Genomic DNA, 15000 nt, shown 5'->3' on the forward strand with positions numbered 1-15000 from the left:
GATCAGATCTTCTCATTCCCTTATTTTTTTTTTATCTATTTACATATCTATTTACTTACCTAATTATTTAGTGGTTTGTTTACCCATATATGCCTATTGTATGTGTATATGTGTCTTATATGTACGTGTATCACTTATATATGGGTTTGTATTTTAATGTGTACATATATATGTTTGCGTATAGGTATGTATACATGTGTTTGTGTATATAAATGTGTGTGTGTGTGTGTGTGTGTGTGTGTGTGTGTGTGTATGTGTGTGTGCGCGCACGAGCGCGCGTATGTTTGCGTGTATGTATAGTGTATATGTGCACATCTATATTTACATATACATGTATGCAAATATTTGCTTGTGTATATGGATATATATGTAGGTTTGTGTGTGTATGCGTATGCCTATGTGTGATTCACCATGGTCTTGGATCACATGTTGGACTCGTGATTGGCAGTTACTACCATCCCGGAAGAGAGCTCAGAGCTCATATATGACCGATCTGTGGGTACTGCTGTGACCTTACACGCAAACACACTTCCAACTCCCCACCCACGAGAGTTGGAGTAACGACTCGCAGCGCAGCGTTACTGAAATTATTTCAGCCCTGGGCGGGACTCGAACTCGGATCGCTGTAGCGGCAGTTGTGTACTGACGCCCGCATGCTTATGTACACCTATGTGCGTGTGAAGCTGAGGTACTACATCATGTGTACGTGTTTACGAACATGTGTGATCTTCGAGTCAACGTGGGTCTCGAGTTCGAGAAAAAAAGAGTTCCTGAAGCTGACACTGAGACGCGGAAACGCCGTCCCACGATCTCCTTTACCACCGCGCTGGAACTCCCGTTGTTCCTCAACCTCCTGCTGCTCCTCCGCCTGCGCCTCCTCCTCCTCCTCCTCCTCCTCCTCCTCCTCCTCCTTCTCCTCCTCCTCCTTCTCCTCCTCCTCCTCCTACTCCTCCTCTTCCTCCCTTTCACCACCTCCTTCTCCTTCTTTTTCTCCTTCTCCTCCTCCTCCTCCTCCTCCTCCTCCTCCTCCTCCTCCTCCTCTTTCTTCTCCTCTTCCTTCTCCTCTTCCTCCTATTCCTCTTCTTCATCCTTCACCTCTACCTTTTCCTCGTTGATTTCTTCATCTTTATATTCTTGGTTTTCCTCCTTTTCCTCTTCGTCATCTTCCACCTCACGTGCCTCTTCCTCCTCCTTCGACTCCTCCTCTCTCCCACCTCCTCCACGCCTATGTCCTCCGATTTCTTCCCTAATCATTCAAATCCCACAAAAAACAAATCAAATAAATAAAGAAACAAGCAAATAAATAAATAGATAAATAAATAAATGAATATATAAAACAGAAAAAAAACATCATTACAACAAATAAACCAATAACTATAGAAGTAAAATTAAAGAGAATGAAGAAACAAATTGATAGATGAATAGATTAATGGATAAATAAATGAATATATAGATAAATTAACGCGATGGTGTCCACCCCTCGTCCTCTCCCACCCCCTCCACCTCCTATGGGAGTCTTCGTCACTTGGGGCAAGTTAGGGTCGTTATCTCCCTGTTCCTCGTCGTTAGTGACGTCGTTAACGTCGTCGTCGTCGTCGTCGTCGTCGTCGTCGTCGTCATCGTCGTTAGTGTCGCGTCTACCATTACCACTGTCACCATGTCTATAACCATCATCATCATTTATACTACCACTAATGACATCATCACTGTTATCATCACAAACACGACCAATATCATCTTTTTAATTAAATCTAAAAATGAGACAAAAAGCTAATTGTTACATGTACAAATTTAGATGCAATGCAATTATGTTAAGAATTTGGTAGGATACTGTCATTGTTTTAACTGTTGTAATGGTAAAGTATCTTCTTTTATTTAAAATTACCTCTTGTAATCAAATAGAAAACAAAGGGATGAAAATTTTTGTGTTACATATACAAATTTAGATGCACTGTAATTATGTCAGGAATTCTATAGGATATTATCTTCATTGTACTTAATGTGATGGTAGTGTATCTGTTGTATTTTAAAAATTCTGTTTTGTTGAATTTACTCGTACACCTTGGGTGAGAATCTATTATCGTTACTCAGCAATGAATTCATTCGGATGTTCATCTTACCACAATTTGCTACCTATTAATCTAAATCTGTCTGTCTTAGGAGTTACGAGTCAACAGACCGTGCCATGCTCTGTTTTATTGTCATGTTTTTATATCTTTGTATCTGTAGATTATGGCACTAAACTTACTTTAATTTTACCACGAACCTCACCACCACGTCACCACCACCACCACCACCACCACCACCACCACCACCACCACCACCACCACCACCACCACCACCACCACCACCACCACCACCACCACCACCACCATCACCACCACCACCACCACCACCACCACCACCACCACCACCACCACCACCACCACCACCACCACCACCACCACCACCACCACCACCACTATCACCACCACCACCACCACCACCACCACCACCACCACCACCACCACCACCACCACCACCACTATCACCACCACCATCACCGCTACCATCACCACCACCATCACCACCACCACCATTACCACCACCATCACTATTATTATCACTACGGCCATTGTCATTACCTTCACAATCGGTGTCATTATTATCAAAGGACCCAGCCTTCGTCATGTCGTAGAGAGACTCGTCTCAACTACTCCTCTCTCACCGTCACTCCTCCCCCTCCTCCTCTTTCTCTTCCTCCTCCTCCTCCTCCTCCTCCTGTTCTTCCTCCTCTTGGTCTTCCTCTTCTCTCTCATTCGTATTTTCCTTCTTCTCCTTCTACCCCTTCTCCTTCTTTCTTTTTCCTCCTCCTCATTTCCCTTTTCCTCTTTCTCTTTTCCTTTCTTTTTACATCTCCTCCATCCCTCCTCCTCCTCCTGCTCCTCCTCCTCCTCCTTTCTTCTTTCTCTTCCTTTTCGTCTCCTCTCCCTGCTCCTCCTCCTCTTCATCTCCATTTTCTTCTTCTTCTTCTTCTCCTCTTTCTCTTCCTCTTCCTCTTTCTCTTCCTCTTCCTCTTCCTCTTCCTCTTCCTCTTCCTCTTCCTCCTTTTTTCCTCCTACTCCTTGCAGATACAAAAGAAGCTTTAGTGTCAGTCGAGTCTCCGCCCTCCACATTGTCCACTTCCGCCCTCCACTTCCTCCACTTATACTCTCCACATCGTCCCCTTCTCGCCCACCACATCTTCCACGCCTTCCTTCCACATCTTCCACTCCCCTCCACGTCGACCTTATCCTCCACACCCTCCAGTTGTGCACCCTATACCCTCCACCTATGTCCACTTCCCCACTCCACAAATTCCACATCTTCACTCCATATGGAGGGCTGCCCGCCTGTGAACGGAATCCTCCATATACCGGCCGTCTTCACCTCCACATTCCTACCAATTCTTGTATTCCCTCCACAAACTCCTCCATCTCCATTCCTCCAATCCTCCACTTAGCAAACATCTAATGACGAGTCACATTTATGCATCCGCTAACCTAGTCGTCCGCTTTGGATAGTTAAAGTTTGGCTGATAACAGGCAAGTTGACTCAGTTTTTCTGGGAAAGTCTGGGTCTTTTAATGAGCCGAGGGGGGGGGGGGAGATTACTCTGCAACTCTCTCGTTAAGATCTTTATTGCCGTTTTATTAAATAATTAAAAAAGCGCCAACGACGGACTTTCGCACACACACACACACACACGTACACACACACACACACACACACACACACACACACACACACACACACACACACACACACACACACACACACACACACACACACACACACACACACACACATACACACATCTATATATATATATGTGTGTATATATTATGTGTATATGTATATATGTGTGTGTATATATATATGTATATATATGTATATATATATATATATATATATATATATATATCTTGTCACGTGCTTGCGCAGGTTCGAGTCCTTGGGTGGACCACGTTTCAATATCTGTATATTGGCCTCCTCGAGTCTCTCGATGTTGATGGCTTAGAATTAAAGTGAATTATGGTTAATAAAAATGTATATTTATTCACTGGGACCCATTCAGTGTTGTATATATATATATATATATATATATATATATATATGTATATATATATATATATATATATATATATATATATATTTAGAAGCTCCGCCATGGGATACGAACCCTGACCCGTGCGTCGATAATCACGAGGCCAAGACGCTAGCGACCATGCTACATGGTGATGGTTCAAAAGGACTGTACTAGTCCCCGACCACGCTTCACGTAACATTGGAAGATCTAGCCTCATTTTCATCTAATCCCGTATTAGGCGAGCCCTCCGACAAGTTGTGTATGTTTAAGACAGATTGAACATTTTTAGAAGCTCCGCATGGGATACGAACCGGTCAGGGTTCGTATCCCATGGCGGAGCTTCTAAAAATGTTCAATCTGTCTTAAACATACACACACACACACACACACACACACACACACACACACACACATATATATATATATATATATATATATATATATATATATATATATATATATATATATACATATATGTATATATATATATGTATATATGTATATATATATATATATATATATACATATATACATATATAATTTTACTGTTATTATTTTTTATGAATGTCCCCTTTGGGGCTACAGGTACAGGATTCCTAATCCCATCCCCCGTCCCGTTTTTTGTCGCCTCTTACGACTCAAGTGGAAAGACTTGGTGGTAGCAGTCTTTACCCCCACCACAGGTAGGCGAAAAAAGGAAATATATATTCAGAGTAATTGTACAGGACAGTAACAAGGGGTTGGGGGATAGCATAACGGAGGGACAGTCGTAGTATAAAAGTGTCATCATTTCTCTATGAACAGAGTTTTCCTCTATCACAGACAAAATGATGTGTGTCTCTGGTCCGTAGGGGCGCCCCATATAGACCCTAAAGTATCAACTGCATGCTACTCTGCCACAATAACATGCAGCCAATACCCCAGGGCAGTGGGCAGAATGCAGGGATGACCTGTCATCCAGGAGGTGCCAAGATAAGAGGGAGGGAGGAGGGTGGAGGGGAGTGGAATATGTAGGGAATAGAATGGGTGGGAGTGGTTTCTATGCCTTTTTCTTTTTGGCTACCCCACCCCCCGTGTAAGGGGGAAAAATCCTTTGGTATATGTATGTATGCATGTATATATATATATATATATATATATATTTATATGTATATATATATTTATATATATATATATGTATAAATATATATATCTGTATATATATATGTATATATATATATATATATATATATATCTATATGTATATATATCTGTATATATATATATATATATATATACGAACATACATAATGAACAAAACTATGTATGCATATATATGTACATTTATATATGCTTGTAAACGCACAATATATGAAAAAATCACTTGCAAATCATATCTATTGTTGTGTATTGATTATTATCTCAAATGTTCTTGCAAGAAGAACAAATAGATATAATGAAATAAATAGATAAAAAATAGATAAACAAAGAAATAAAAGATAAATAAGTAAACAGACAAATAAAACGATAGGAAAAAACAAAACAAAATTCTATTAAATATTATCTCGATCATAAAATCCAGGACATGAAATGCAAAAAATCACATTTGCATCTTTGAGGAGGAAAGATTTTGGTGTCCTTGGTTGCTTGACACGAAAAATCTCTGGAGGTTTTCGCTCCACCCTGTAGTTCGAAACTTGGGTCGAGATGTCAACATGTTATGGTAAAAGCGGGCACTCCAGGAACGTAAAGGAAGATTGATATTGCTGGAACTTGAACAAAAACATACATAGACTTATACATGTACCTATACATATACATTATACTTATACTTATACTTATACATATACATATACATATACATATATACATATACGTATACACACATACATATACATGCACTTGTACATGTTGATATACATATGCATATACAGTACATATGCGTATACATATACATACACATGTAAATATATATATATATATATATACATATATATATATATATATATGTATATATACATACATATAATATATATTCATATACATACTGTATATATATATATATATATATATGTATATATATATATACATATACAACATACATATACTTGTTGACTTTGTTGAATTCTTACAATTTTCTTATTGAAAAACCTATTAAAACTGTTGCATATCGAAAGGCACCACAACAACAAAAAACTGCATCTACAAACCTCTGACACACCGTGAGTCAGCTTTCAGTGTCTGAAGTCCTTTGTTTTGTCCTCTCCCGACAGTTCACAAGCTTCCATTTGGTGAGTAAAATCTCCTGGCAACAGAGAAAGTATAATCTCTCAAGGGCGTATCCGGGTTGGAGGAAGTCGTGTATTCAAATGATTTGGGACCCTTTTCGGTCCGGGAAGAAGGGGGGAGGGGAGGGGGAGAGGAGGGGGAGGAGGGGGAGGGTGGTGTCTGTTCCTCACCGGAATAAAAAAACGCCTCCGGGTCTTAACCAGAGCAAAATCTCCCACGAATATCGCCGGGTTGAAGTTCGCGAGCCACAAGTTCTTTCTGTTCCCCCGTTTTCTTTGGTGGCCTTTGGGATAGAGAACCGGATGAGGGTTGTCCCCTTTCCACACGAAAGGGGGCAACCCACATATAAATGAATAGCTCAACGGGAGCAGAAGTGAAAGGAGAAGTACCCCCAGATACGTCAGGGTATTGTTGCTGACTGCCACTGGCCCAGGCTAAACGATTCGTAACTTCGTGGGTTCGAGTTCGATCCCTAGCTGCTACCGGTGACTAGTGCTTGTCTTGGCTTATCAGTTACACTTGTAACAATAAGATTCGCGAACCTGTTTTTTTTTTCATTTGTATACCTGTTATCTTCTATTCATTTATTTCACTAATACTATGTTTTTTTGCAGATATTTTTTTAAGTACTTCATTTGGTAGGAAAATCCCTGTGTTTTTTAACGCAAAAATATTGTTTTATTTTACTCTTGTTTCGAATACAAGTATAGCACAAAGCAAACTGTCGAAGAACTCGAGTTCATTTTGGGCCTATCTGTTTATAATTTATTTATCACTTTATCTCTCTATTTATTTATTTATATATTTCATTGTTTTTCTATATAAGCCTGTTTATTTATTCATATATTTATCTAATAAATTATTTGTTTGTTTATATTATTTATTTGTTTTTCTATAAAAGGGTAGAGCCTCTGTTGTGTTGGTCCATTTATTTATTCATTTATTCAGTTACTTGTTGTTCTATTAATTTCTATATAAGGACGATATTGCTTCAATTTCTTTATGCCTATTTATTCATTAACTTGTTTATCCATTTATTTATTTGTTCATTCATTCATTAATTTATTTACGTATTTATTTATTAATTTATACATATATTTATTCATTTACTTATTGTTCTATTAATTTCTATATAAGGATGATAGTGCTCTAATTATATTATGCCTATTTATTCATTATTTTGTTTATCCATTTATTTATTTATTTATTCATTCATTTATCTATTTATTTATTCATTTATTTATTTGTTTATTTATTCCTTTTTCTAAGTAAAGGACGATAGTGCCATAGTTGGCACTGCAGGATAAAGGAAGGCCATAAAGGCGAAAGATCCGGGAATGCCTCGAGGCACTCGCCGCTGATAAGGACGTCGATAAGTGAGGATTTTCAACACGGAGATCCGGAAATTCCCTCGGGCGGCTTGCTGGGCACCGCAAAGGGTAGGGGAGGCGGGGGGTGGGGGAAGCGCACTATTATTATTATTATTGTTATTATTATTATTATTATTATTATTATTATTATTATCATTATTATTATTATTATTATTATTATTATTATTATTATTATTATTATTATTATTATTATTATTATTATTATTATTAGTTTTTATTATTGTTATTATTATCATTATTATTATTTTTATTATTATTATCATTATTATTATTATCATTATTATAATTATTATTATTATTATCATTATAGTTATTATAATTATTATTATTATTACTATCATTATTATTATTATTATTATTATTATTATTTATTAGTATTTATTAGTATTTATTATTATTATTATTATTATTATTATTATTATTATTATTATTATTATTATTATTATTATTATTATTATTATTATTATTATTATTATTATTGTTATTATTGTTATTATTGTTATTATTGTTATTATTGTTATTATTATTGTTATTATTATTGTCTTTATTTTTGTTAGTATTACTGTTTTTGTTGTAATCATTATCATCGTTGTTGGTACGATTAGTGTAGATTGTCATTATTGTTGTCATTATTACTGTTATTATCATTATCATTACCACCACCATCACCATCATCATCATCATCATCATCATTATCATTACTATTATTATTATCATTACCATTATTATTATAATTATTATTATCATGTTATCATTATGATCGTCCTTGGATGGAGTCCAGGGGCAAGGTGTTGAATTTGGTCGAATTGATATGTTGACACCCTTTTGGCAAAACGGATCGATCAGCTGATAAAGAAAAATAAAAATAAACATAAAAAAAAATGTCTTTCCCTATGTTCTCAGTTGTTGTTTTGGAGAATCGTTATCCGACACTTGTATCCTTGTGAAAGTTCAAGCGTCGTTATCGTACCTTATCTACCTTATCAATCAATATTTTGCATCACAAGAGTGAAAAATTACATAGTTTGACCTTAAAAGACACCAGAAGGCCAAGGTGAAGGTTACACTAAGTAGAGGACCTTGAGACGAAAGTGCTCACAGATAGAAGATAGGAAGTTGATTTTCGGTCTTTCATTTATCATAGAGGCCTTTGACCAGTGACTGAAAAGTAAAAATCAAGGTCATACATACTTAGAGGGGTGATTACTCGAGAACGATTGAAAAATTGAGGTATATATATATATGTATATATATATATATATATATATATATATATATATATGTATATATATATATGTATATATATACATATATATATGTATATATATATATATATATATATATATATATATATATATATATATATATATATATTAATCACGAAGAACCCACAATCGGAAAAAAGGGAAGCTTAAAAGAAAGTATAACTTCTATATTTCGGCTAATGGTTATAGCCCTCTTCAGGGCGAAAGATCCGGTAATGCCTTTCCTGAAGAGGGCTATAACTATTAGCCGAAATAGAGAAATTATACTTTCTTCTAAGTTTCCTTTTACTCGTATTCCGACTGTAGGTTCTTCGTGATTATTATTTACAAACGAGGAGGCGAATCAAGTAGAGAAGGAAAGGTAAAATGTGCAGATGGAGAGATGATAATGGAAGAGAAGGCAGCGAGAAAAGTGGGAGGTGAGCCAGCTGTTGTTTGCGGACGACACTGCGCTTGTAGCAGGATCATAGGAGGGATTGAGGAAGTTTTTGACAGAGTTTGGGAAAGTGTGTGAAAGAAGAAAGTTAAAGATAAATGTGAGTAAAAGTAAGGTGATGAGATGTACAAGGGGTGAAAGTGGCAGCAGACTGGAAGTGAGCATTAAGGGAGAGCAACTGGAGGAAGTGGATAGTTTTAGATACTTGGGTGCGAATGTGGCAGGAAAAGGTGGAGTGGAGGTGGAGGTAGAATGTAGATTGAGAGAAGCGAGTAAATGTCTTGGTGGATTAAAAAGTGTAATGAGGAATAGACATTTGGGAATGGATGCTAAGAGGAGATTGTATGAAGGAGTGATTGTGTCAACAGCACTGTATGGGGCAGAAACATGGAACATAAGAGAAGAAGAGAGAAGGAGTTTGAATGTGTTTGAGATGAGGTGTCTGAGAAGTATGATGAGGGTTACTAGGCTAGATAGAGTGAGAAATAAGGAGGTGAGGAGGAGAACAGGGGTGGTAAGGGAGTTGGGAGATAGGGTGGATGAAAGAGTATTAGGATGGTTTGGACACATGGAAAGAATGAGTGAAGAAAGTCTAGTAAAAGAGGTATGGAAGGCAGATGTGGAGGGAGTGAACATGAGGAGCGACCTAGGATATAATGGATGGATGGGGTGAAAGGGGCTTTGAGGAAGAGGGGAATATCTGTAGAGGAAGGACGGAAGAGGACAGAAGATAGGAGTGAATGGAGAATGGTTGTATATGGATGATGCTGTGATGCATGAGGTGGAATGGGCGGGGGGATGGGGGGTTGAGGTAGTATGTGCGAGAAAAATTTGACGCAGCCCGAGGGGATGTCACCCCATCTTCTCCTTTTCTGCGTGAAGGGACGGAGAGGGGGGGGGGTCGCCGATTTAATGAAGCGGCCTTGCTGTGGATGTGCTGTGTCGTGCGACACTGCCTCTGACCCAGAACAATGGACAGGATGCAGGGATGACCCGTCATCCAGGGGTTGCCAAGATAAGAGGGAGGGTAGAGGGTAGAGTGGAGTGGAGTGTATTTAGGGATGGAATGGGTGGGATTGGTTTCTATACCTTTTTCTTTTTGGCTACCTCCCTTGTAAGGGGGAAAAAGTCTTGGTATATGTATGTATGTATGTATGTATGCTAAATGTAAACGAGGATAGGGAGGGAAAGGTAATTGCAGTGGGAAGCGCTAAGAAAATGAGAGTGATGAGTGAGGAAAATGGAGGAGAAATAGGGAAAGATGAAGTAAAGGCTGTTCAGATTATGAGAGCAGGTAAGGCACCTGGGTTGGATTGATGCCATGCAGAATATCTGAAGAAAGGAGGTACAGTTATGGTGGACTGGCTGGTGAGGTTATTTAATGTTTGCTGGAGAGAGGGTAGAGTGCCGGAGGACTGGAGGAGTGCCTGTATAGTTCCGTTTTACAAGGGAAAAGGGGACAAGTGTGAGTGGCAGTTTCAGAGGGATCAGCTTGTTAAGTGTAGTTGGGAAGGCTTATGGGAGGGTCTTGATTGAGAGGATTAGGAGAGGAACAGAGAGAATAATTGGTGAGGAACAGTGTGGTTTTAGGACAGGTACGGGTTGCGTAGATCAGATCTTTGTGGTAAGTCAGATATGTGAGAAAGCTATAGGAAAAGGTAAGGGTGTTTTTTTGGGCTATTATGGGTTTGAAAAAGGCTCACGACAGGGTAGACAGGAAGGCACCGTGGGAGGTACTGCAGATATATGGGATAGGAGGAAAGCTGTTAAGAGCAGTCAAGAGTTTTTACGAGAGTAGTAGAGCTTGTGTTAGGAATAGAAATGGAAAGAATGAATGGTTTGAGGTAAAGGTGGGACTTCGTCAGGGATGTGTTCAATCTATAAATGGATGGGGTGGTGCGAGAGGTGAATGCAAGGGTAGTGGGTCAGGGATCGGAGATGGTTAAAGAAAATGGAGAGAAGTGGGAAATAAGCCAGTTGTTGTTTAATGACGACACTGCGGTTGTAGCAGGATCAGAGGAGGGATTGAGGAAGTTAGTAACAGAGTTTGAGAAGGTCTGTGAAAGAAGGAAGCTGAAAATAAATGTGGACAAAAGTAAGGTGATGAGATGTACAAGGGGAGAGAGTGACAGCAGGCTGGAGGTGAGTATTAAAGGAGAGAGACTGGAGGAAGTGGATAGTTTTAGATACTTGGGTGCGAATGTGGCAGGAAAGGGAGGAGTGGGGGTGGAGGTAGAATGTAGATTGAGAGAAGCGAGTAAATGTCTTGGTGGATTAAAAAGTGTAATGAGAAATAGACATCTGGGAATGGATGCTAAGAGGAGGTTATATGAAGGAGTGATTGTGCCAACATCACTGTACGGGACAGAAACATGGAACATAAGAGAGGAAGAGAGAAGGAGTTTGAATGTGTTTGAGATGAAATGTCTGAGAAGTATGATAGGGGTTACTAGGCTAGATAGAGTGAGAGATGAGGAGGTGAGGAGGAGAACAGGGGTGGTAAGGGAGTTGGGAGATAGAGTTGATGAAAGAGTATTAGGATGGTTTGGACACATGGAAAGAATGAGTGAAGAAAGATTAGTAAAAGAAGTGTGGAAGGCAGAGGTGGAAGGAGTGAATACGAGGGGGCGTTCTAGGATGAGATGGATGGATGGGGTGAAAGGGGCATTACGAAAGAGGAATGTCTGTAGAGGAAGGACGGGAGAGGACAGAAGATAGGGGTGAATGAAGAAGGGTTGTATATGGATGATGCTGTGATGCATGAGGTGTGAGTGGGTGGGGGATGGGGTGTGAGGAAGTATGTATGAGAAATAAACTGACGCAGCCCGAGGGGATTTCTCCCTGTCTTCTCCTTTTCTGCGTGAGGGACGGAGAGGGGGGGGGGGGTCGCCGAATTAATGAAGCGGCCTTGCTGTGGATGTGCTGTATCTTGCGACACTGCTTCTGACCCAGGGCAGTGGAGAGGATGCAGGGATGTCCCGTCATCCAGGAGGTGCCAAGATGAGAGGGAGGGAGGAGGGTGAAGGGGAGTGGACTATGTAGGAAATGGAATGGGTGGGATTGGTTTCTATGCCTTTTTCTTTTTGGGTACCCCTCGTGTAAGGGGGAAAAAGCCTTTGGTATATGTATGTATGTATGTATTATTACTATTATTATTATCATCATCATCATTATCATTATTGTTGTTGTTATTATTGATATCATTACCATGATCATTGTCATTATCAATGTGATTATTATTACCCTTGATGTTATTGTGGATCTCGTAGACGGAGGGCGGAAAAAAGACAAATGAACCCTGATCTCTCTCTATCGCACCGATGAGCATCATTCCTGGTCTCGGCCTCGGTGCTGCTGACGTCAATCTCGGGAACCTTATCACTTCGAAGATCCTGTTCGGAACTGAGAGCGAGAAGGGCGCTCACGCTCCAGACTTATCGTACTCCAGTTCCATTACAACGCTCGAGTGGTAAGACGCATTGTATATCAACTTTTGCTCGACCCCGTCACTACCGTGGCACGCTTTCCACGTGTCGTGGCACGATGTCCAGGTGCCGTGGCACGCTGTCCAGGTGCTGTAGTGAGTGCCAACCGGTTCAGTGTCACTGGTGAAGGTCGGATACTACCTGAAAGTGGCACGGTAGTTCGGTGCCAGTGGCCAGTGCCAAGAGGTTGGCACTCTGAGGTCAACTGGTTGTTGTGGGTTGTGTTTCACCAGCGATCCACGGCGTTGACAAGAGAATTGTAATTTTGTATTGGTGAAATTATTTTTAATTGATATAATTCATAGAACAAAAGGCTATAAACTCACCATTATACATACATACATATACCAAGGCTTTTTCCCCCTTACAAGGGAGGTAGCCAAAAAGGAAAAGGCATAAAATCATTCCCACCCATTCCATCCCTGAATACACTCCACACCCCTCCACCCTCCCTCTTATCTTAGCACCTCCTGGATGACGGATCATCCCCGCACCTTGTCCACTGCCCTGGGTCAGAAGCAGTGTCGCAAGACACAGCACATCCACAGCAAGGCCGCTTCATTAAATCGGCGACCCCCCTCTCCGTCCATTATATATACATAAGAATGCATATAACTTTTTTCTACAAAATTAATTGCAAGTATGACTGATAAAGATATTAATAGGTTAATAGATAGATAAATAGACAAGAAGAGAAACAGATAAATGGATAAATGAATACAGTAGATAGATGAATTGATAGATAAACGAATAAATTAAATAATAAAACGCTACAATGTAGGGTTTGGTTGTTTCTGGACCCACAGAAGTATGCCAGACGAATCTTCTGGCGGTAAATAGGCCACGCATTTCACGCCATTTTGTTGTATAAACAGAATTTATACTTTTGATATCTACATGGTCGTAAGATTAGGTGGATAAGTTAGGTTAGATTAGATTAGTTTCCCAGGTTGGGTTAAGGTCTATATTTACTATCACATACGTCAGAGAACAAGGCTCGTTTATGGCGTAATATTGTGGTGGATTTTCTACCAGAATCCGCCATAGTAGCAGAACGTGGTGTATTGTTTACATTGAGGTGGCGATATTCTCGTCTTAATTTACCTGTACACCAAAGAGCTGGGTTCCGCCATACGATTTTATCCAGATCAGAACCGGATTACCCTCTCTCTACTATATTTCTGGCTGAAATTAAGGGGTAAGATATATATATATATATATATATATATATATATATATATATATATATATATATATATATATATATATATATGTTAGAATAGTTGAAGGCAAACTCCAATGCAAAGTTGGGTTTATTTAACAATAAATGTTGGGCGCCAGTTGGTGGGTGGGGGAACGAGACGGCGAGGGAGGCGACGCCTGAATTCAAGTCGTGTTCCCGGGCGATCTGTCTCTTCGGCGCTGCTCCACCCCTTATATACACGGGCAGGCCATGACCCGTGCTTCTAATTGGCGTGAGGTCAAAGTGTGATGCGTAGGGAAGTCGAAGGTAAAAACGTTGATGCCAGTGACTCACGAAAACAGAGGGTATGCGTTCCTCATTGCATTCACTTGTTCATATCATGTGGGTGGCCGATGTGTAGTTAGTCATGGCGGGCCGATACTGACATTGCACGCTTTTTTTTTTAATGAAATTTTTGTGATGGTTATGCTCCGGACCTTAGAGCTGGTTAGTCATCCTTGGGCCCCACAATATATACTGTATATATATATATATATATATATATATATATATATATATATATATATATATATATACACATTACATTATATATAAATATACTCATATATATATGTATATATATACATATACTGTGTATACTATATATATGTATATATTATATATATATATATATATATATATATATATATATATATAAATCAAGGACTAGTATTACACAGGACGTGCGCACCCAGATTCCTGACTCCGCTAGCGGAGGCCATTGCTTTTTTTTTTTTTTTTTTGTAACCTAACAATTTATATTGGACAAATATATCAAAACTAGAAACCTAACATTGTATATAGG

General features: G+C 39.2%; 1 protein-coding gene across 1 annotated transcript in view; it reads left to right on the forward strand.

The window, feature by feature from the left end:
• LOC143027134 (C-Maf-inducing protein-like) overlaps positions 1 to 15000 on the forward strand; it is a 483663-nt gene that overhangs the window by 222730 nt on the left and 245933 nt on the right. The gene's annotated exons all lie outside the window — the stretch shown is intronic.

Source organism: Oratosquilla oratoria, chromosome 7 (assembly GCF_046742065.1).
Source record: "Oratosquilla oratoria isolate Oo_2021 chromosome 7, ASM4674206v1, whole genome shotgun sequence".
Classification (NCBI taxonomy): domain Eukaryota; kingdom Metazoa; phylum Arthropoda; class Malacostraca; order Stomatopoda; family Squillidae; genus Oratosquilla; species Oratosquilla oratoria.